The following is a 25,069-nucleotide window of genomic DNA, read 5'->3' as shown; positions in this document are numbered from 1 at the left end:
TTTGGGCATCCCTAATAACAAAGTCCTTCAAGAAAGTTCCATTAAAGGTCCATGATGTATCACCAGAAGGGAAATGATGTGCGGAACAAGTGAATGAGTGATGAAGGCTTATGATTGCGAAAAGAAGTGAAAGTAGGATAGCATGATGGAGACTTAGGATCAACAAGTATGCTTTTTGACTTGAAATTTTAGAACTTTTGCCTCCAGTTATTTTGATATTAGGGGAGATCAGCTCTTGCTCTTTTTGCTTCATAGGATTTTTATCCTTGACTTTGATTTTTGCAGAGTCCAATAGCTTTTGATTTTTATTTGGACTAAAGGACTTTTCTTTAGTTTTGACTTTTAGATTTTTCTTTTCAAAGCTTGATTTGTGATCCCTGATTAGTGAGGGCTTTTGTAATTGTTGTTGACCCAAGTCTAGGAGAGGAGTGGAAATGGAATGAGTGGATGATATGGTAAAGCTATGTGAGTTCTCAAGAGGTTTGACAATATGCTCAATAGATTATTTGTTGGAACCACTCTTAGGACTATTGATATCAAGAGTTGCTTGCACCACTAGAGGAGATTTACATTCAGACTTAGTAGCCACAACACTAGGTGGTTCACACCCAATTCCTTGCAAATTGTTTATAGACTATTCTTGTTGACTGAATACCTTAGGAGATAGTGAGAGTTGATCAACATGAAAGATATACTCACCACATCCCATGTCTTTAATATTGAGCTTTTCTTTGATCTCTGCTTGTTTTGATGTAGACGCTTTCAATGATTCTAGATCCACATATGCTGATGAAGGAATAGCTTCTCGATTGACTGGGATTGTTATTTCTGATCTTGACTATAGATTGTTGCAATATATGAATGGGTTTGGGTCAGCTTTGATGGTGACTTCAACTCCATTGTGTGGAAACTTGATACATCGATGATATGTAGATGGGGCTGCGCTCATCTCATGAATCCATGGACGTCCTAGCAATATGTTGTATGTAAGCTCTAGATCAAGGACATGACAAACCACATCCTTTTTAACTAGCCCAACTCTGAGAGGTAAGGTCACTGTGCCTTTGGATGAACGCTCTTCATCATCATATGCCTTGATGGTAATTTTGTTTGTAGAATTCACAGCTTTGTTCGAATATCCCAATTGTTTAATAGTGCTCAATGTACAAATGTTTAGACCTGCTCCTCCATCTATCAGGACTCATTTGATTCTATGTTTGTGTATGAAGGCTTCAATGTGTAAAGGTGCATTGTGTGGTTGACTTATGGAGGCATCATCGACTTTTGTGAATGTAAGGGAGTGTGGAATGGACTTGTATCCCACCATGGCTTGAAACTTGTCCACGTTCAGATCAATAGGGACAGAAGTGTCTCTCAAGATTTTGTCAAGAATGGCTTTATGTGCGGGGGATATGCATAAGAGCTCAAGGATGGAGATGAGCATGGGTGTCTTCCCTAACTGTTCTACAAGGTCATACTCAGGTTTGGTTGATGAGGAAGCGGTGTTTTTAGCTGGAGCACCTTGCAAAGTGAATTTACCTCAGCGGGTTGTAACATGACATTTAGAGGTAGGTTTGGAAGAAGATCCAACACCTTTCAGAATGATCTTGGGTCTTTGGGTAGAATTCTCAAGGGTTTTGTCCTTGATGATAATGGTAGAGACATAATTGTCCATCGAGATGTGATTGATGGTTGAATCATAGTTATAAGATTCTCTGGTATAGTTGGTTTGGTCATCTGTGGCTTTAGCTTTTCCCTTGTCATGCTTTGGGAATGGTTCCTTAAACATCTCATGTTCTTGATTGGAGGAATGTCCTTCACTCTCAATGTCACCTCTATCAACAAGATCTTGTATGATGTTCTTCAGTCGATGGCAATTTCCTGTCTTATGACCCTTGCTCTTATGAAATTCACAATACTCATCATCATTCCACCAATTTGGTTTAACCTTTGGTTCATATGGAGGAAAATCTAGAACTGTGATTACCTTGTTTGCCACTAGCATTTTGAAAACTGACTCAAGTGGTTCTCCTAATGGGGTATACTTCCTTCGTGATTTAGAAGTTGTTTGTAGAACTTGATCCAGAAAAAATGAATTTGGGTCGCACTGTGTTGGCATCAACAACACCATCATTGACTGTTTTCTTGTTTCTATTCCAAAATCTCAGCTTGTCTTTTCCCTTAAAGTCATCTTTGTTTTCCTTGAATATCTTAATGACTCCTTGTTCAATTAGGATCTTCTCTGTTGCTAAGCCTTTTTCAATGACGTCCTTGAAGGTGGACAAACAAGCTTTTCTTAGGTCATAACCAATGTCCTTGTTAACATTTTGGGTGAACATTTCTACCATTTATTTTTGTGGAATTTCACAAGAGCATTTGTTGGCTAGATTCCTCCATCTTTGTAAAAATGATACAAAAGACTCTCCCTCTTTTTGCTTGGTGTTGCACAAAGTAGTGACTGATATATCTGTCTCTATATTGTAGGAGAAATGTTGAATAAATGCCTCTGCTAATTCACCCCATGACTTAATTCTAGGTGGAAGTTGGGAGAACCATTCCATAGCTTGACCACCTAAGCTTTGTGGGAATAATCTCATCAAATATGTCTCTTCTGCTGCTACCTCAATGTAGGCTATGAAAAACTGTCTTATGTGTGCCTTAGGATCCCCTTTGCCTCTATGCTTATCAAATTTAGGCATCAAAAAGTGTGTAGGAAATGGAGGCATTGGAATGCTCTTGTCAAATGGATAAGGACATATGTCTCTCATTGTGTATGTTGGCTTCGGTGTATTTATGTCCTCCATTTTCTTTTGTAAGTCCCTGATTTGTTGCTCCAAATTGCTCTTAGGTGGAGATCGAATTCTTGGACCATACCCTATGCTTGAGGCACCAATTGGAGGAGCAACATGTTGCATATATGGATGATATTGATCATACACATGTTCATATGGAGGAGGTCTATAGTGATGCTACATATATGGACCACTTGGTATAGAGTCATGTTGAGGAACGAAATATCTATTTTGTCCATGTATACCATACTCTACAAGCATGTCATGTTCTAATGTGTTGCCCCCAAATTTGACACGGGGTTTCCTTGTGTCCAAATTTTGAGCATGCCTTTGAATATCCAATTGCTTTGGTGGTTGATCCTTAGTATTGGTATGTGATTGAGCATATTTCTCTGCATAAGACTTCCATAATGGTCTGCAAAGGTGAGTATCATATGCTTGACCATGTGTATGTGGGACCTCTGGTTTTTGAAACAAAGATGATGGTGATTCAAGCACAAGATGTGGTCTTCTATGGCCTCCACTATTAGGCCTCCTTTGATCCATGTTGGAGTAAGGTTGTTGCAAAGGTCGATTTTCCATTATTTGAGACATGTCAAAATCATGAGGTATCTTGGCTCCACTTTGTGCCATCATTTGTAAGAACTATTGTCTATCCCTCCTCATTATTTCCTCAACCAATCGATTGAAATGGGGATTCATAATGGATTCTTCCACATCTGCTGAATGTATGGAAAAGTTGTCCATATTGTCATTATGTGTAGCATTGTTGTTTGTAGTGTCCATGTTCTCAACATTTGGAATGTTTCTATAGGCATCCATGTCAGGTAATGTAGTATGATCAGAATTGAAAAAGATATCACTGTCATACTCATAAGAACTCATGTTTGCGGACTCTTGAGCCTCTTTAGTTTCTCTCCTAGATTTTTTAAGATGGGTTTCAACCATGGAAGACCAAGATGTGTGAGACTAGATGAAAATAGAAAAAGTATGGAAGACCAAGAAATGGATGGAATGTAAATGAATCTGAGGTGTACTTGCAATGTCCAAAGTGTAAGACCAAGTATGTATGTAGTAGAGTAGGTGTGACTTCGAAAGAGAGGATAGTTTCTCTTGATGAGGTAAGTTGACCTTGACTCTAAGTAAGACCAAATGAGACCCAAAGGTGATAGACCTTGATGAGGGACCACTTAGCAAAATGTTGTTGTATGTAGTGTGTTGACAAAGTATAGTGAGGACAAGCAAGTGACCTTTTGACTCAAGTTTAGACAAATGTGAATGTAATGTAAGGTGTAAAGCAATGATGGACTTTGTGAGACCCAAAGACAGGTTTGAATGCTAGATGAACCCTAGAGAAATGACCTAGGAAGCTCAAGAATTCTGGAACTGACTGCTCTTATTTGCTGGACTGTAAAAATTTTTCAATCCTAAACATAGATGCACCTGTATACTTCACAGACGCGATTTCCTGACACAGACATGGTTCTGTTTAACACAGACGTGCTTCTGATATTTTTGTAAAATACATTGTTGATTCTGGAAACACAGATGTGTTTCTGCCCTTCATAGACGTGGTTATACAACATAGACGCTATTATGTCAGACACAGACACGTTTCTGCAAAATTTGTGCAATTTTTTCCAATCTGTGAAGTTGTTTTGTTGTGACCAAATCTGACTGTTTGACTATTTTTCGTTAGAAGAGGACACAGTGTTGATGAAGACCCAATGTTTGCAAGTGTCTAGACTCAAAATGACTCCAAGAAAAGTGTGTTGTTTGATGTAAAATTGTTTTGCATACACTTGAAGACACAAAAGACACAATGTTTTGCGGTTTGGTCTTGAATGTTTTGAATGTTTGAAATAAGTCAAGCACAATTCTTATGGCTGGCCAAGACAATAGTTGTTGATCCCACATGGGGTTTTACCCCCGAGGCTATGCTATTTAGAGTGAATACTTAGATGCTTGACCTCACTGGCTCCACCCTCGACACTCATTTCTCGGGTCAGCCAAGCATCGGTCCCCACAAAAACTCCCCATGGAGAACTTTGTATCTCTACTAAGAACCGTATGTGTGTGGGCCGCTACCAGAGGTCCGACCTCCTGCCCCAACAACTAGAAGGATTTGGGCTTCTAAAACAAAAAGGTGCTAGTAAGGGCATCCGCTCGTGTGGCCATACATGCGGCACTTTCAGCTCTGTAAATAAAGAAGGCTCCCAGCCGGTAGGGGTTATGCCCTACAACTAATCAAATAAATTTGATCAAACGGGTTTATGGGGAGACATAGTGTTGGTATTAACTAATCAGCACACATTATCTATAGTTTTCACCATGAATACAGTTGTTTATAGTGGTTCGGAAGAGGTGGGTTTTCCTCGCTACCACTTGGGTCGTTCTCTTCTCACTAGTAGTCCTAATGACCACACGGGAAGATAGGCCCTCTAAAGATTAAACAAAAAAGAGCCTATTGCTCAAGACACTAAAGACAATGATTCAATTTTAGTGTACCAATTGAAGTGTTTGCTAGTCTATGAAAACAAGGCACACAATAAAAATCCAAAAACCCTTGCCAAGGACCTGCAACAAAGAGTTGTTAGTAGTTTGGATTGTTTGAAATAATCACCCCTTCCTGCAAGCACACAAGTTAGGTAAATTTTAGATCCAAAAGTCTTTGTGAAATAGGGGCCTTCAACCAAACGATTTTGCTTTCAAGACAAGCTGCACCAATTTCGTTAGCTAGCTCTGAAAATGTTAGCTCAAAATAAACCAGATCTGAAACATTAAATGCAAAACCCAAAACTAAATCAATAACTCAAAATTTTAAATTGGTGCATACAGATACGATTACCCTTGACACAAACGCGACATCGTAACGAAGATGCGGCTCCAGAATGCAGACACGACCTCTGGACATAGACGCAAATAAAAACACCGCAGACGCGATTGAGGAGCTCAAACGCGATTTTTGGAACTTGCAAAAATAAAATACTGCCGATAACACAGACGCGATTCCAGATGTTGTAGACGCGCCAGAAAATCAAAAACGCGATCTGAAACTACGCAGATGCGAGAATATCAAAATGTTGTCGAAAACGTCAGATCTGCAGCTTCAAAAACATAAAATCTGCAACAAGGATGTTAAATGCAAAAAGGGACAAGAGTCCCATCGGGCGTGCCAAAATGTTTATGGTGAAAATGGATAACAATAATGATAATATTGAAAGGCTAAATGAATTCAACCACAAAACCCTAGCCTAACAACAACAATGATCCACCATAACATATGAAGATTACCTAAGACAATGCAAATCAAATAAAATCACAAAGATTATACCATCACATGTTCAATAGGGTTTGGATCTCCATTCTTCCTATCTCCATTGATCTTGCTTGATATATTTGCTCTCAGATTTTATGTGCACAAGAGCTCAACAAAGAATGGAATGTGGTTGCAAGTAGGATCGCATATGCCAAGTAGTCAATTGATCAAGTAGTTAGGTAGTTAGGATGATTGATTAGGGTTGATAATGAAGGAAGCATCCTCTTATATAGAAGACACTATATGAAATGGAGGGATAAGATTGAGAGGTGTAAAAGGAGGTTGGCTATGATTAGAGGGTAGGTAAAAGAAATAATAAAATAATGAAAGGGCTAGGTAGTGTATGAATTAAGAGATGAATGACATGTGTCATGGGTAGAAAAGGTTAATGACTTAATTAAATAAATAAAGATTTATTTAATTAATAGGAGTGAGATCAATTAAATAAATAAGATATTTATTTAATTTAAGAAAAGGATAATTTAAATAAATAAATGTATTTATTTAAATGAGAAATAAGGCTAGAAGAGGATAAATGAATTAATTAAATAAATAAAGATTTATTTAATTAATAGAAGAATTAAGTTTAGATAATTAAATAAATAAATATATTTATTTAATTAGACATGACAATTTTAGGTGTCTACATTATGGTCACCTTGTTTTGAGTTTTGATTCGTCAGTATTTTCAACTTTCTTTGAAAAGTATATTGTGACCTAGGAGCTAGTACTTTCTATTATTTATTTTATTTTTTTATGAAGAGAGGACCACTTAATTTATGTTTCTTTTTATTGGAACTATGGCACTTGCCATGCTTCTAGTTTTAATATTTTTCAATTGCCGACATTTTTCTTCTTTTGAAGGGACTTGGTAAAAGTAATTTTTGTATTTTGACCTTTTAAAGTGTCAAGTGGTCATTTTGATGGTTGATAAAACTAGCTCTAGTGATGTGATTTGTGTAATATCTATCATGTTCATTGAACCACTGATAGTGTGTCAAGAGAGGAAACCGCAAGGAGTGAAATTAGGCACAAAGAATATATTTTATTAAATTAAGAAAAAGGAAGGAATATCCTCCTAAGTAAGATAAATTGTGAGTAATCTGGAAGAGAAAGATGTATAACAATAGTGTGACCTATACCTAATGAATTGTGAAAATGATGATTGTCAACTGGTAAATTTGGCATGTGTATGGAGATGATTGCATGGATGATGTCTAAAATAAGTATTAACCATTTCCATCACTCCCTTGGAATGGGATTGTTATGTACCTTAATGTTTGGAAATTGCGAATAATGTACCCTATGAAACTTAAACCTTGGAGCCTAGAAATATAAAAACATTTTAATCCCTAGCGGTAGAAAACTACCCTATATAGGGGTGGATTTGAAGAACCTAAATTTGATTATGCCTTGTTACCTAAGAAAGTTGGAAGAAATTATGCACCTAGGATGGTTTAGCAAATATTTTATTAACACCCTAATGAGATGCCTTGATGTAGAATAAGTAGATTCATTTTGGTAAACTGTGATGTCAATTCTCTTAGAGGCAGACATGGATGACAATTGTGGTGGGATAAAACATGTTTTACATGAACCCTTAATAAGTATGACTCCTAGAAATCAATAAGTAAATTATCATGTGTAACCTTGATTGTGGGAGTTGATGTGTGTTATTGATATGATTTGGATGGCGAATTAATGTAAGTTGTTGAAAAGTAGAACTTTGTAAACACCTACCTGAGATCGAAGGGAAATGTAATAAAAATACTAAGAATTTAACCTTGTGAAGATAGTAAGTTAATTACAATAATAAGTTGATTTTCGTATTTCACCTTTCTAGTAGGCAAGATAAGATTTTGAGTAACTTATTGAAATTATGGGAAATGTTATGTCCCTACTTCGTAAATCTACTCACGCAACTTCTAGGAGTAAGTCAAACTCTAGGGGAGGAGGATGTAAGGCCCACCCCAACCAAGCTTTGATTAACTTAGTTGACCATGTTTGACCATACTAATAAGTGCTATAATTCAATAGGATGGGCTATGTTAGACAGATAGATTTGGTGAGAAAAGTAATTGAACCAAGTTATGGAATCATTTCACCTTGAGGTGTACATTTTTATGAATTATGGATTTAGAACTTATAGGATCCCAGGATTTGGATAACATTGACGTATGTTGATGCTTCATTTATATGTGTTATGATATAGAACTCTATATGATTCTAAAATAGGATAAATTTGAGATGATATATGTCATTATTGGATTTGCAGGACTTCACTATGATGATAAAAATAGGATGTATGTTTTATTTATGGATTAAAATTATGAGGATTATGACAACTGCGTATGTGGATTTATTTGGATGTAAGATGTATTGATTTGTTTAAATATATATGGTATGCAGAGTGTTTGACGTGTATTCTTATTCATGTGTTTAAATGTTATATGAGGTTATTTGGAAGTACTAATGTGTAATTGAGATGCGCAGGAAAATTATCCATGTGACCATGAAAATATTATGGAGAACCAAACCTAGACCTATGTACGTTCATAAAACCAGGGTTTGTCTATTTGGAGAGACAACACCCCATTTGTATAGTATTTTATTTGTGAAAGTGGATGTTGCATGTGTGTTAGATTTAATTTATGTATTTGTATAAATCCAACAAGAGACAAAAATTTCATGTATAATTTCGTAAAAGTATTTTTATTGTGTCACTTGACACATGTGTCGATTTATGTTTTGATTTTGAATTGTCTCTTGGAGGGAGTTGTTTAACCATAGCTTTTTCAATTAATATAATGTGGTTCTATATTTTTCTAGAGTAGAAAATCTTTGGGGTGGTCAACTTAGGTTTGACCCGAAAATTAACTTCAGAGGGGTTTAAAAGGGGTTAAATGGACACCTAGGGGTAGTTTAAGAGTGTTTCCTAAAGCCCATAAGGTATACCTAAGGGTTAGGAGTAATTTTAGGCATGTTTCAACTCCCATGTGACCATTTAGACACACTAAAAAGTGGGTTTCCTAAGTTGAGCGAAAATTGAAAATTAGAAGGTATCACCTAAGTTGTTAACTTTCCTTTTTGATGAGAGATCCCTTTTGATCTTGTTTCTAATTTTTCGTTTTTTAATTTTAGAAACCTGTGAGAACTCTCATTGAGGTCTTCTTAGGCAAGAATGGGAGATTTTGCAGGCAATCACCCACTCTCCATTTTTGGAGACAATGAATTTTGAAAAAAAATATAGATTTGGTTATAGGAAATTGGCTAAGGGTAGAGAAGGAAGGAATTTGTGGAATTGGGCTGCTCATCCTCAACTAATCTAGCATTCCTTTGGGTAGTTGAAGGCTGGTTAAATTTCTCTTATATTGTTTTTATATTGCATGTTATGTTGAAAGGAATTGCTTGTATGGAAAAGGCTTGTTTCTTGTATTTCCCCCTATGAAAATTTATTTGTGTTCTACATTTTACTCTCGTGTATTTTCTGTGTTTTGGGAGTAACCAAGACCTCCTACTCTTGGGAGAGAGGATGGTCTTATGGGTGGTAGAAGTTTGACAGCCCTCGAGTGAGAGGCTCTTGTTAAGAGAGTGATCTCAAGGGATTCCTATGTAACCCTTGTTACATGGCTTGTTTATGCATTTGTGGGTCATAAGGAGGGAAATAAGGCATGAATGCCTTGGGAGCCATAAGGTTGTGGGGTTGTTATATTTATGATTTATCATTTTTTTGCCATGAGGTGGCCTTGAGTTTTACTATACTTGCAGTCTCCTTAGGGTATTTGGTCCACTACCACCCATGTAAAGACATCACATTATGTGGTGTAGTGTAGCTTGGGTTGGGAATATGTTTCTGATTGTTTTCCCTTGTTTGTTGTGTTTGCATGTGTGTTACTTGACTAGGGCTTGGTTCTCCAAGCTCGGGGGTGGCTACTAGTTAGTGTAGGTTGGGAGGTGAGCACTCCATGGTCACCATCCTTTGATTATTTGCAGGTTGTTGGAAGGAAAAAATAGGACAAGTGGAAATTTGATGGAGTTATTTGTTGCAGAAATCTATTTGGAAATATATTTATTATTTTGTTTAAAGTCCTCATTTATTGATAATGAGAGACCTATTTGTAAAATGATGACAGTGTCTTTTAAATGTACTTTAAATAAATGTAATATTTTAGATTTTGCAGCAATGAAGTGAATAATTCTAGAATTAGTTCCTAAGAGTTTTGAAATTTAATATTTTTTGTGTATATAATATTTTGAAAAGCAAGAAACTTATTATATCTTTTTATGCTTATGAAATTAAATAGGAAGATAATGAAATAGTTTAGAAAAGAATGAATGATAGAAAGCTGGAAATAAAATATTTAGTCCTGTCTATGGAAATGCAAATATAGTATATTAAAGCTCTGTCATTGTTCCTTTCATTTAATTGCAGAATCAAAATCTAAGTTAAATAGTCTAACTAGTTAAATAGAAATATATTTTTATAGTTGCTATATAAAATTATTTAAATCTGTCATTTTATTTATTGCAGAAAATAAAATCAAAGTTTATTATAGCCCTTTATAAAGCTTTATTTTAGTAATTTCTAGATTTTAAAAGTTGCTGTTTAAACTTATTTACTTCTGTCAATCTTATTAACTTGTAGAAAATAACAAACAAAAAAAATCTAAAGTTTATTACAATCATCTCTAAAGATCTATTTTAAATAATTTTAGGATTTATATGGTTGTTGTTTTAAGCTTATTAGATTCTGTTATTTACTATATTTTGCAAAAAGTAAATCCATAGTAAATAATCTATCTAATATTTTTTTTAAGCAACAAGGAATTTAATAAAAGGAAATATATGCATCGTTTTAAATCTGTAGAATTTATCTAACCTGTTAAAAATATTCAGAATGAAAAGATCTACATATGTTTACATACAAAGCATGTGCCCCTATACTCTCTCTCTCTCTCTCTATATATATGCAAATATATATGATTAAATGAAATTCTTTTCTAAACAAAAACAAATTTTACCCCGTTCGTGCTCAAAAGTTTGGGCATGACACTTCATCAGAATTATCTTCCCTTTGCCTCATTCTCTAATTTTTCATTATATTCATGAGCTTTGCAACCTGCCTTTGGAATTTTTGCATGTCTCTATGCATCTCAGGAAGACCTCTTCCTCTTCCTCTCCCAACCATCTTCCTGCTCTGATACCCAATGATGTAGCTAGTTAAAACATAACCAATATAACCAAGAATAATCAGAAATAAACACAAGTATAGATCAAATGTTCTTCATTATTCTTCTGCAACTCCAACCATTCTACCATTATAATGAAAAATTCCCTATTTTAAACAATCACCAAAAATTTCCTTTTTGGGTAGATTTTTACAAAATCCAAAAATTGCCATTTAAAGAAAATTTTAAATCTATCCCAAAAATCATGAAATCTTCTAGAAATATAAAAAACATTCCTACAACACAATAAAACAACTTTCTAATCTCAAAAAGATTACGAGCTCAAAATTAACTAAAAAACCAACTTTCTTAAAAACCGAAAAAAAGAGTAAAAGCCAATTTTGAGGCCTTAGATGAAGGAATCCGGCCCTGAAGATTTGAAGTTTTGGGGGCCCTATCGAACTTGGCTTCTTAGCAGTCCAATCAACTCGTCAAGATCTATGTCCACATAAAATTTCATCCCAATCGGACAACCGAGTCAAAAGTTATGACCCCGTGAAGTCCCTGCATCATTCTCCTCTAGTTGAAAAGAACGCAACTCTCCTGCAAGTGGGTGTCCTCAAATTGCTGCCATTGACCTTGATCCAACTGCTGCAATTCCAAATCTATAATCCATGTGCTCTTTACTGGTGCTAATCCATCCCACTATACCAAGTATCTATGGTATTCTCCTTGCCGTCTGCGAACAGTCTTCTTGTCAAGAATCTGTGCAATCTTCTCCTGTTTCTTACTAGGGAGTGTTCGCTGCCAATCTACTTCCTCATCACCACCATCATCATGAATGTCACCATGAAATGTGTATAGATTAGAAATATTAAATACAGGAGAGATATCAAGATCAAGTGGTAGATCGACCTGATAAGCATTGTCATTGATCTTCTTGAGAGCCTTGCAAGGACCCAATTTCTTATATTTTAACTTGTGCTATGTGCTTGTCGGAAACCTCTCTTTTCCAAGATAAACCATCACTAAATCACCTTCCTTAAAGACATGATTTCATCAACCAACATCAACTATAGATTTTTACTTTGCATTACTTTCCTACAACTTCTGTCTCACCCCTTCCTGCAATTGGTGAAGGTCTTTTGCAAATGCGACTACATCAACACTGATTCTTTCGCCAAGGGGCAACTGCACCAAATCTAGAACACCCTTAGGATTCCTACCATAAACAATTTGAAATGGGGATTTACCTATAGATCTGTTCACTAAGCTGTTGTAAGCAACCTCTACTTGGGGCAATGCCAAATCCCATTGCTTGGGCTTCTCTCCAACAATGCACCTTAATAGGTTTCCCAAACTACGATTGACTACCTCTGTTTGCCCATCAGTTTGAGGGTGATAGGAACTACTAAACTGCAACTTAGTCCCCATCTTCTTCCATAAAGTTTTCCAAAAATGACTTAAGAACTTTGTATCTCTATCAGAGACAATAGTTTTTGGCACACCATGCAACCTAACAACTTCTAAAAAAAATAATTCGGCCACTTGTGTTGCATCACTAGTTTTCTTACAGGCAATAAAATGAACCATTTTACTAAATCTGTCAACAACCACAAAAATAGAATCATTACCTCGTTGTGTATTTGGCAATCCCAAAACAAAGTCCATGCTCAAATCTGTCCATGGTTCTAGAGTTACGAGAAGTGGCATGTACAACCCTGTATTCTATGAGTGTCCTTTAGCAACCTGACAGATCCTACACCTTGCCACAAATCTGGTTACATCTCATTTCATCTTTGGCCAGTAGTATTTATCTTCGAGTAAGGCTATTGTCTTATCCTTGCCAAAATGCCCAGCCAAACCACTATTATGAAATTCTCTGATGATATTCTCCCTCATGGAACCAACTGGAATGCATAACTGTTTCCCTTTGAAGAGATAGCCATCTTGCATAAAGTATTCACTTTGAATATCAGACATATGTCCAGCTATTGGGTTCTTCAACTGTTCCACAATCTCCCATAAGTCATTGTCAGACTCATACAAATCTTTGATTGTATCAAAACCAACGACCTCATTCTCCATTGTTGTTAGAAGTACAACATGTCTGCTCAATGCATCTGCAACTTGGTTTTGCTTTCCTGATTTGTGCTTCAAAACAAATGTATAGCCTTGTAAGAATGAAATCCATTTCGCATGTCTACTACTCAACTTCTTTTGTGTGTTCAGATATTTTAATCTGATGTGATCTGTGAACAAGACAAACTCCTTTGGAACTAAATAATGCCTCCAATGTCGCAAGGCTTGCACAAGTGCATAAAACTCTAGATCATATGTGGAATAGTTCTTTCTTGCCTCATTCAATTTTTCACTAAAAAGGGTGACTGGTTTACCTGCTTGGCTAAGAACAGCTCCAATACCTACATGTGAGGCATCACAATCAACTTCAAACACTTTTTTGAAGTCTAGTAATACCAATATGGGAGCTCCTATTACCTTCTTCTTGAGAAACTTGAAACTTTCTTCAGCCTCATTGGTCCACATGAATTCCTTTCCTTTGGTACAATCTGTGATGGGTGCAACAATACTGCTAAAATTCAGAATAAACTTTCGATAAAATGTGGCCAAACCATGAAAACTTCTTACCTCTGTTATGCTCATAGGACTAGGCCATTCCAAAATTGCTCTAACCTTCTCTGAATCCATCTTGATACCTTCTACAGAAACAATAAATCCTAGAAATACCAGACTCTCTTGCATAAAACTACACTTTTTCAGGTTTGCATAGAGTTTCTCTTTCCTCAAAACATCCAATATGATCCGCAAATGCTACAAGTGCTCCTCTTTGCTCTTACTAAAAATTAAAATGTCATCAAAATAAACTATAGACAACTTACCAATGTAAGGTCGAAGTACTATATTCATCAATCGCATGAAGTTACTGGGTGCATTAGACAACCCAAATGACATCACCATCCACTCATATAATCCATCTCTAGTCTTGAAAGTTGTCTTCCATTCATCCCCTTATCGGATCCGAATTTGGTGATACCCACTTCTCAAATCAACTTTACTGAAATACTGAGCCCCTGCAAGAACATCCATCATGTCATCCAAGTGAGGTATAGGGAACCGATATTTGATGGTAATTCTATTGATTGTGTGGCTATTTGTGCACATCCTCCATGTACCATCTTTCTTTGGTGTTAATAATGCTAGTACAGCACATGGACTCATGCTTTCTCACACAACACCTTTTTTCATAAGCTCCATCACCTGCTTGTTGAGTTCTGCATGTTGTGTAGGGCTCATCCTATATGCTGCCTGATTAGGTAAAGATGCTCCCAAAATTAGATCAAGATGATGTTGAATATCTTGCTTTGGTGGAAGACCATTAGGTAGCTCATCAGGTATAACATCACTATATTCTTTGAGTACCTTTGCTACTTCAGTAGGCATTGGTATCCCTCCTCCTTCCTCCTTTTGTACCATTAATGCATAACAAAATCCTGTCACCTTCATCTCCTTAACAAGCTCTCTTTCAAACAACATATTATTAGCTTCCCCTACATCCTTAAGGGGTAATAAGATGACTTTCGATCCCTCCTTCCAAAATGTATATGTATTCCTTTCCCCATCATGCATGACCTTTCTGTCATATTGCCAAGGCCTCCCCAATAATACATGACATTCATCCATTAGGATGACATCACACCAGACCTCATCTTTGTAAGTTTTTCCTATAGAAAAATTGATTAGGCACCTCTTATCAATAGTAACTTCATTCCCCTTCTTAAACCATGCAATACGGTAAGGGTGAGGATGTTTCTCACACTGTAAATTCAACTTATCTACCATATCTTTGGAAACCATATTCTCGCAACTACCACTATCAATAATAACTTGACATACCTTTCCTCCTGAGGTGCATCTGGTTCGAAAAATATTGGTTCGAAGCCATGAGTCATTAGAGCTTTGAATCTGTGTTTTCTCCTTCTCTGGGATTATCAAGGTTCTCCTTATCATGAGGTTTTCTCTTACATCTGGGAGAACTTCTAAATCTACTCCATCATTTTCAGATTTAGCTAAAATCACCCTGGACGGTCCTCCTTGATTTCTATCTTGCATGTTAAAATTTGAGCACTCAAATGCTCTGTGGCCTTCTTCCCCACACCTAAAACAAGTGAATGGTCTCCTTTGGCTTTCCCATCCTCTACCGCCACCATAACCTCTTCCTCTTTGAAACCCTCATCCTCGTTGTAGATTAGAGGAATCTGGGCGAGTATCATCTTGCTTCTCTACTCCTTGGGATGAATCTCCCCTACCATAACTTGAACCGCCATGTGAAGGAGATGAAGTACCCCTTCTTCCTCCTCTATTCCTTTGAAAACATTGTCTATTTTGCTTTTCTTCTGCCTTTAGAGCTAGCTGATAGGCCTCTTCCATACTGTTGATCCGGTGCATGCTTAATTCATCCTAAATTGAAAACTTCAATCCATTTACATACCTAGCAGCCATTTGTTCATCTGATGCTCAACCCAAATGGACAACTGGTAAAATTCATTTGTGTAATCTTATACAGTAGATAAGTTTTGCTTTAGATTTTGAAATCTACGAAACAGAGTTTGTGCATAGTTTAAAGGCAAAAACTTTTCTCTTAATTTCTTCTCCATCTTGCTTTAGTTTTTTATCTTCTCTTTTCTTTTCCTCATTCGCTCCTTTTGTAGATGATCCCACTAGATCATTGCATGACCCTTTAACTTAGTGCATGCAAACTTAACTTTTTTTTCCTCTCTCATAGATTTCCACTAAAAAAATTTCTCCATCTCATTCAACCAATCAATCAGCTCCTCTGGTTTAAGACTACCTGCATATTCTGAAACTTCAACTTTAATTCCTTCATTCTTCCCTTCTAATTCCTTAAGCATCCTCTCTTTGAAATTTCCATGATTTACTGGTTCTTCTTCAAACTCTTCAGACTGATTTGTATCTCCTTCATCTGAACCTTCATCAAAATTATCTTCCCTTTGCCTCATTCTCTGATTTTCCATTATATTCGTGAGCTTTGCAACCTGCCTTTGGAGGCTCTACATATCTCTATGCATCTGAGCAAGACCTCTTCCTCTTCCTCTCCCAACCATCTTCCTACTCTGATACCAGATGATGTAGCCAGTTAAAACATAACCAATATAACCAAGAATAATCAGTAATAAACACAAGCATAGATCAGATGTTTTTCATTATTCTTCTGCAACTCCAACCATTCTGCCATTACAATGAAAAATTCCCTATTTTAAACAATCACCAAAAATTTCCTTTTTGGGCAGATTTTTACAAAATCCAAAAATTGCCATTTAAGGAAATTTTCAAATCTATCCCAAAAATCATGAAATCTTCTAGAAATCTAAAAAAATTCCTATGACACAATAAAACAACTTTCTAATCTCAAAAAGATTACGAGCTCAAAATTAACTAAAAAACCAACTTTCTAAAAAACCGAAAAAAGAGAAAGCCAATTTTGAGGCCTTAGATGAAGGAATCCGGTCCTGAAAATTTGAAGTTTTGGGGGCCCTATCAAACTTGGTTCATCAGCAATCCAATCAACTCCTCAAGATCTACATCCACATAAAATTTCAGCCCAATCGGACAACCGAGTCAAAAGTTATGACCCCACGAAGTCCCTGCATCATTCTCCTCTGGTTGAAAAGAACGCAGCTCCTGCAATTGGGTGTCCTCAAATTGCTGCCACTGACCTCGATCTAACTGCTGCAATATCAAAACCTGAAGATGAGTTTCCATAAATGATAACCCAAAATTCAATTTATCTTACTGGATGAGTGTCAATTGCCAACAATCTCTCCCTTTGGCATTGATGACAACACTCATGTGAAAAATTATACAATCTCTGGATCTGCTCCCCCTAATCTGCACACTCATGCTATATACATCTGATATGCTCCCCCTGAGCTATACACATATTTTTCACTATACTCCTCCCCCTTTGACATCAATGAGAAAGCAGGGTGCCCACCAAAAGTGTTGTACATAAATATACACATACCAGTTTTATACAAGTTTCAAAATATCAACATACATAGTCTTAAAAAATTGAGAAGTATTTGTCCCAACCTTGCTTGAGAGAATCAATAATGGTGGTGAATCTATTCAAGAGACTGGCATAGTATTCAATAGCCTCACATTTTGTGGGGTCCTCCTTCTGCATGTTGGTTATACATCCTGTCTTGTGAAATAATAGGTTATCAAGTCGAGGAACAATAAAATTTCTGAGCTTTGCTACTCTCTTTATTATGTTGTCCCTTTCCTTCTCTAATCTCAAAATTTGATCCATGACTACCAAGATTAGACCATCAAAGGAACTTGTTAGGTTCACTGTCGGGTTATAAGAATTAGAGATTTGAATCAAATTATCTTTACAATCCAAAATTGGCTTGTCTGTGGAAGTTGTAAGCTTTGAAAAATCTAGACAAGTCTTATAAAACTTTCCACCTTCTGCCAATGTTGCATCAATAGATTGTAAAAATCTTTGAAGCTTAGCCTTCTCAGATGCAATCATCTACAAAAATGTTTGTGTCCGGGCCTCAACAAATTTATTCTTAACCTCAATTATTGAACTCTTAAGCAAATAATCATATTGCTTGGGAATAAAATCAATGATCTCCTATAATTTACAAGATGAGCTTGTGCTCTCCTTTTCTTGGAAATGTGGTACTAATTGGTTCAAAACTTTAAAAGTATCCTAAATCAGTTGCCTATCCTTTGATTCCTCTGGGGTCAATTCCTATGTTGCTTGAGGTTGAAGTGTTGCAGCAGCCAAAATTTTCTTTGCCAGACACAACATGTGATAAAGCTTGTCAAGATTGATACAAAATTGTGGCATATTTTCTTTGGCTATGGATGACGTGTCAATTTTTCAAGCTGGAAGGGAAGTCTTTCACTGTTTCCTTGCCTTTGTCTATCGGTGACTTAACCTTTGTAACCATTATCTCCTGTGTACCAGTGGATTTGCCACTTGGTACCTTATTCTATTTTGGTGCATCCTCAGAAACCTTATTATCAGTATCTTTATCCTCATTATCCTTGTCTTTTACAATATCTGCCTCTGCATCGTGTACATTTTTCTACTGGAGGATTTTGAGTATCCTTAGTTCCAAAATTGGACTCACTAACCGGTACAATAGTAACCAGTGGATTTATATTTACGTTCTTTTCATTTGCTTTTGTCGGTTCCTCATCCCCTGGTAATTAAATATTCGATGACTGTACAAAACTCGGACTCAACTCATATCCAAGATTTAAAAGAATTCTGACCCAAATATCAATTTTCTCTTTCTGGATTTCCTCAAATTTTTCTAACATCAAGTTATTTATCCAGTGTTTAGGATTGAATTATGATGAACCTGTCTTATTAATTAAATCTGATATCTCTGGTGGGGTTATTGATGGCCAAGATTAACTAATTTTGTCTCTTTTATTTGCCAGTCCAGAGTTTGAGCATGTAATTTTCTGACCTCTAATTTATCGTACAGTTCCTTAGGCAAAATTTTCTCTAACTCAATCAATGTCCTACTGAAAGAATCAAGATATAAAACAATAGCTTCCTCTAACTGCTTCTTATCTTTATCATTAAAATCATCAAAGAAAGAAGAAACATTATCCATATTACCATCATTAATAATTTGATCAATGATGTCTTGAGCATCTAGTTTCTTCTTACCAGTTCTCCTTTTTGCTTCCAGTTTAGACTGCTCATCAGACTTTGGCTTCTGTTTATGTACAATGGTGAGTTTGGGTGTTTTTTGGGGAGGCTCCTTAGTCGGTTCGTTCTTCTGCTCTTCCTTCTTCTCCCTCACAACCCTTGCAATAACACCTTTCTTCTTTGGAGCTTGCTTGATTTCTTCATCTAATTCAGTCTCCTCTGAAGAAATAGTTATATACTGCCTAGCCACTTTTTGTTTTCTTTTCACTAATTCTATCAGCTTAGGATTGGCAGGCTCACAGAATGGTGCTTCCGGTTGTTTGGATGGTTCTATAGAAATTGGGACCACATTAGGAGTGGCATGAGTTTCCTTCTTCACTTCTCTTTCCACCTTTCTCTTCTGCTTCATCTCTTGAACCTTTCTTTGGGCCTCAAGAATTTTTACCTTTTGTTCAACTTTAGCCTTTTCATGACCCTCACTTATTAAGGTTTCAACTGCAACCTTGGTCATTTTTCTTCTTATTACTAGTGCAACATGTTCTTGGTGAACTTTTAATCCCTTTTCCTTCTGAGTCATGCCAAATTATTCTTCTTTTTCATCAATTTTAGCTTTCAATGAGTGTTGTGCATAAATTTCCAGTGTGGCCTCATCCACTTCATAGCCCATCAGCATGATCAAGACTATTCTAGGCTAGATTGCCTCCATCATGCATTCATCTTTATTTATGATAAAACAAATAGTATCTTTATATTTTTCTACAGTTGCTTTATGGATTCTAGCCCCATTTTTCATCTCTTCTTGGAAGGTTTTGAAAAATGCCCATAAATTAGCCTTTTGCTTCTTATCACCTTGACTATCCAAAATTTGTGCTATCTAAGAGGCTACCAGTCTATCAAAATCCCACTATATTTTACCATAACCGAGAATCATATTCAAAAAGTAAAATGCCAAATATATAACAAAAGATCCATACGGGAAAGTAGTTTTCTTATCTTGCTTGATTTTCTAAAGATTGGTCATTAATTCCTTCAGCATCGCATTGCATAGGTCATAGTGTGTGTCATCCTTCACCATTTGATGTGCAATAAGGATGTTGTTACCAGAGACAGATTTTAACCAGATTGACTGATAGAATTTGTATATGATTATCATTGCTATAAATTTCACATCAATATCTCTTATGTCATCAACTCTCATCGATCGACCATCAAAGGTGGCACTGGTGAGTTTGCAAAGTTTGGTGTTGGAGAGTTTTGACCTAGGGCTGGGTAGACCTCCAACCTTATGTAGGCAGGTGATGTTCTTGATAAATTCCTCAGTGATTTTGTAAGGTCGATCAAACCAAATGAATTCACCATGAATACCGTGAAGAATATATCGGACCCATTCAACTTCGTCATATGTCGAAAAGTCCATAAACTGGGTAGAACTCTTCCTCTGCAAATGTTCATATTCTGACTTCAACCGATTGTCGGTGATCAGGTTTTTGGTGAACATGCAGGACAACTCCGATCTCCCAAGCTCCTCAATGTCACAATGGATGTATGGCCTAATGTCTTCAGTATGAAGAACGCCATGGCTAATGCTTCAGAATGCTCCCAAAGGATCATCCAATAGATATTTGAAAGGATGCTTCTTAAATTCAGGATGGGGGCGGTTCTTTATTTCCACCACCAAAGGAGTATCAACATTCGATGAAGAAGCCATGATAGATAACTAGGGTTTTTGCAAATGGTAAATACCTCAAAATTCTGTCAGATGATGAAATGCTCTTTGAATGTAGATGCTTGCACAAATCCTTTTGGTCTCTTGAAATGCTTTGGAAATCGCTCTTTAGAATGCTCGATCGTTGTGTGAGGAAATGAATTAAATTTTTCCCTTTTATCGCCATTAACCCTAATTTTTTAGTGTCATAAATGCTACCGGAGAAACTGACCGGATCACAAATTCTACATATAAGTTTCAATAAACACTTGAAATCGCTCGAGTAACCTTTCGCAATCAGAATTCTCTGACTACATATCTAATCCGGGGTATTTGCATGAACTTCAATGATTTTCCTACCCCTAAGGTAGAGTACCTTAATTACCAATTATTCCTACTTCCGGTGTAGGACCTGATGGTTCTACTGATTGTTCTACAGGTTGAGTAACTGATCTCCTAACCCATCTTCTCTCATGTTGTTTTCTGATATCTTGAACCTCTACCTTTCTTTTCTCATCTACATTTGAATTTTTCTACCAGTGGGTTCTTACTCCTGCAATACTTAGCAATATGTCCAATCTTGTTGCATGCATAACAAACAATATTGTTCTTTTGAATTGCTTTATTGTACCCTTGATTTCCTTTTGATCTACACTTATTACCCATATGACCAAATCTACTACATTCATGACATCTGACATTTCCAAGACCGTTGAATGATGCATTGTTCTAATTGTTCCTATTTCTACATTGACTTGCTATATGACCACATTTATTGCAAACAATGCATGTACCATTGAATTTGTGAGCATTAGGCTATCTTACCAATGATTTTTGGTTCCAGTTGTTGGCAAGATTATGCTTTTGATTGGATGATTGATCTTTATAACCAAGACCTCTCTTGTCATTAGCATCTCTCTAACTCTTCAGTAGTTCATCATGTTTTGAAGAGCTAGCTTTGAACTTGTCTTTGTATTCATTTGCAGTGACTAAATCATCTCTCATGATTATGATCTGTCTCTCAAGTTCCTATTCATTATTCGGGGACTGAATCAACTCAAGTTTCAACATGTCATTCTAATGTGTCAGTCTATTGCATTCATCGGATCTGTCCTTCAATGCTTGAGCTAGGTTTTCTTCATTCTTCTTTCTGTCCTCAATTTCCTTGCACATTCTCATGGTTAAGGCTTGCATCTTATTCTTCAAGATAGTGTTCTCCTGAGTGAGTTTTTGACATTGATCTTTCAAGGCATCTTCTTCATCACTACTCTGATTATGCAGTTGATCATAGAGTTCCTTCCTCTTGGCTTGAACAACTAAAATATTTCCTTGAAATGAGATGTTGTGTTCTCGGTATTGCATCAATTCATTCTTCAATTTACTATTTTCCATATGTTCATTATCAAGATCCTCAAGAGCAAGTTGAAGTTATTGCTACAAACCAGTTTCCATTGATTTCAAGTTCTGAATCTTCCTCAAGTGGTTAAAATTATTTCAAGGAAGGCGCTGATACCAATTGTTGGAATCCAAGAACACTCAAAGGGGCGGGGGGGGGTGAATCAGTGTTCTACCAGTAAATAGATTTATGAACTTATTGTATATGAACTAGTTAACAATAAATATAATTAAAGTGCATAAGCCAAATAACACATAAAGAAGCACAATCATAACACTAGTAATTATACCTGGAAAACCCTATAAAGAGAAAAACAACGGTGGGGCTGATACCCATAATATCTATATACTTGATCAAGGTATACAAATATTATAGAGAGAGGATTGAACATGCAATCAAGCCCACTGCATAGAGCTCACTACTCAAACAAAAATCTCACTAACTTACACACCAATATACAATGATTACAAACAAAAATGAACTTATAGATTGCATCTGACCATGTTGGATAAGTTCCAGTTAATGCTCTATCAACTTCCTGTATGAACCTGTTTTCTGATACTTTGTTCTACTACCGGTTGGAACTATGCACAAAAGCTTTCACTCACTGGACAAATTGCATACCATCAATCTCTGACTAATTCGCATCCAAAATTGCATTACTATTAACCTTGAATCCATCACTAAAAGATCTCCCTTAAATACCCTTTTAACTTTTCACCATGTCAGCCTCAATGAAGAAAAAAAAACTTGTCAGCTGCCAGATCATAAAGTATATCATGCATAATCTTGATGACCATGTTGGCCTACACACACTACCAAAAATTCCTTTAAATAAATTACCAGGGTCCCAAAATATCTTAACCGGGTCCTATACTTAACCAGGTTCCAAATACACGTTATATGTACCAAGACTAACTGATTATCAAGGATAAAGTGAAGTGTGAATATACCGGTTGACCCAATCAATGCAAAATGATAAGACAATGAATCTTGGTGAGAAATATCAACACCTGAAGATGAGTTGCCATCAATGACAATCCTAAATGCAATTTACCTTACCAAATGAGTGTCAATTGCCAACACTCATCCTGAGGACAGAGGCTCAACAGAGCCATCCAGAGAATCCTCTTGACTTTCTGATGCTTCAATCTAATTTTGTTATCCCCTAGATCATCTTAGTGCCAGTTTGAGGAGGTATCAAAGGGATAGTTTGTTCTCAAGGATCCATCATCCTTGAGGTAGCAAATTTCCTCTGTTACATTTTGATGAACCCAATGTGAAAGAAACTTTCTTTTTGTTTTTCTGCATTTGTCATTTAGATCATTGCATTTATTTAGTTAAAACCAAACTAATTTTTTTTTATAAAAGAAAAAAAGAATAAAATCAGTCAATCAAAAAAAATCTTTGTTTTAGCATTTTCATATAGTCTAGCTCATTTGCATTTATCCTAGCTTCATTTTTAGACTTTGCTCAATGTCACAACATACTGTGTCCCTGTAGTATGAGCTTTACGACCCAGACTGCCACATGTGTCATAGTTAGGACGTCATCTAGGTGGAGTTTCCCTCTTGATCATTACAGTCATCCTCTACCTGACACGATGAGCAAGGATCCTTCTTCTGACTCAAACGAGTTTCTCACTTCTCATGCTCTTAGGATCCCTTTCATGGGTGGCTCTTCAACTTCTAGTTCTCAGACCAATTCCCCAATAAACTCTCTGTCGCCTTCTCCTCCTACTGCTCACCATGATCTCGCTGTCACTATCAACTTTAACTGGATCTAGTCTGTAGAGGAGAACCTGAGAGACTTCAAAGGGTTCTTTAATCAAGAGAATGTTATCTCCCAAGTAGGGAATGTAGTTAATACCCTAAGGGATATGCTAATCTCGTATAAGAGAGTTCTAGAGATGTTAAGAGTGTTGTCTATGATTGTGAAGAGTCATGTACCCCTAGCAGACACTTCTCCTCAGGATGGTTAGTCTGATTTCTGTGGCTCTCAGCTGAGTGTCGATATACCTAGTTTGATAATGCATATGGTTGATCCTGGGCCCACTATTCATGGTACCGATGCCTCTACTACTCCACTAGGTTATACGGTTATGTCTAGTGGCTCAACATTTTCTTTCACTGCAGCTCAGATATCTAAGGTTGCGCTAGCACTACATCTGTCGGTAGTACTGGTCCTTCCAGAGGTTCCAGTGAAGGTAGTGATGGATCTGGCCCACCTCCACCTCCTCCACCTTCTAATCTTGTCCTGAATACAATCTTGTAGAACATGGGATAGTTGCAGTTGTAGCTAACATACTTAGCCTCTGATTTTGGTCAATCATTTATGCCTGCGTATTACAGGAAGACTCCCCTTGATATTACCATTCTGAACACTATCCTTCCTACTGCTATTGAGTCTTTGAAGTTCGACAGGTTCAATGGTGATGGGGACCCAAATATGCATATAGATTCCTTCATGACCATGTGTAGTGATTACCATAGTCTGGCTTTTGTTATGCTTAATTTGTTCTAGCGTTTCCTCAAGGGGACATCATTAGAATGATATAGCTCTCTGCCTAATCATTCCACTCGTACCAGGAAATATCAAGGTACCAGGAAATCACAGATTTCATCTCAAGGTACTACGCAATCCCCACTAGGATCCCCTTTTCCCTCCCAGATAGCAACCTACAGAGAATGTTCATTGGCAATCTGTAGTTGACATTGAGGGAAAAACTATCCCTTAACCGATATCAAAAATTTGTAAACAAGTGCTCTGCTCTTATAGATTATCAACACACTATGTCACAGTTTGGAGATGCCACTTCAAACCCTTATGGTGTGTCCTTTGTAGGTACATCAATAGAAGGGTCTAGAAAGAAAAAAGCAGTGGCTAAGGTCGTGGTTGTTGCTCCAACAACTACCAGAAAAATATCACAGTAGAATAGAGTTTTCACTAAGTTAAATGACTCTTATCTA

Source organism: Cryptomeria japonica, chromosome 3 (assembly GCF_030272615.1).
Source record: "Cryptomeria japonica chromosome 3, Sugi_1.0, whole genome shotgun sequence".
NCBI classification, from domain to species: domain Eukaryota; kingdom Viridiplantae; phylum Streptophyta; class Pinopsida; order Cupressales; family Cupressaceae; genus Cryptomeria; species Cryptomeria japonica.
Note: the sequence above shows the minus strand (reverse complement) of the source record.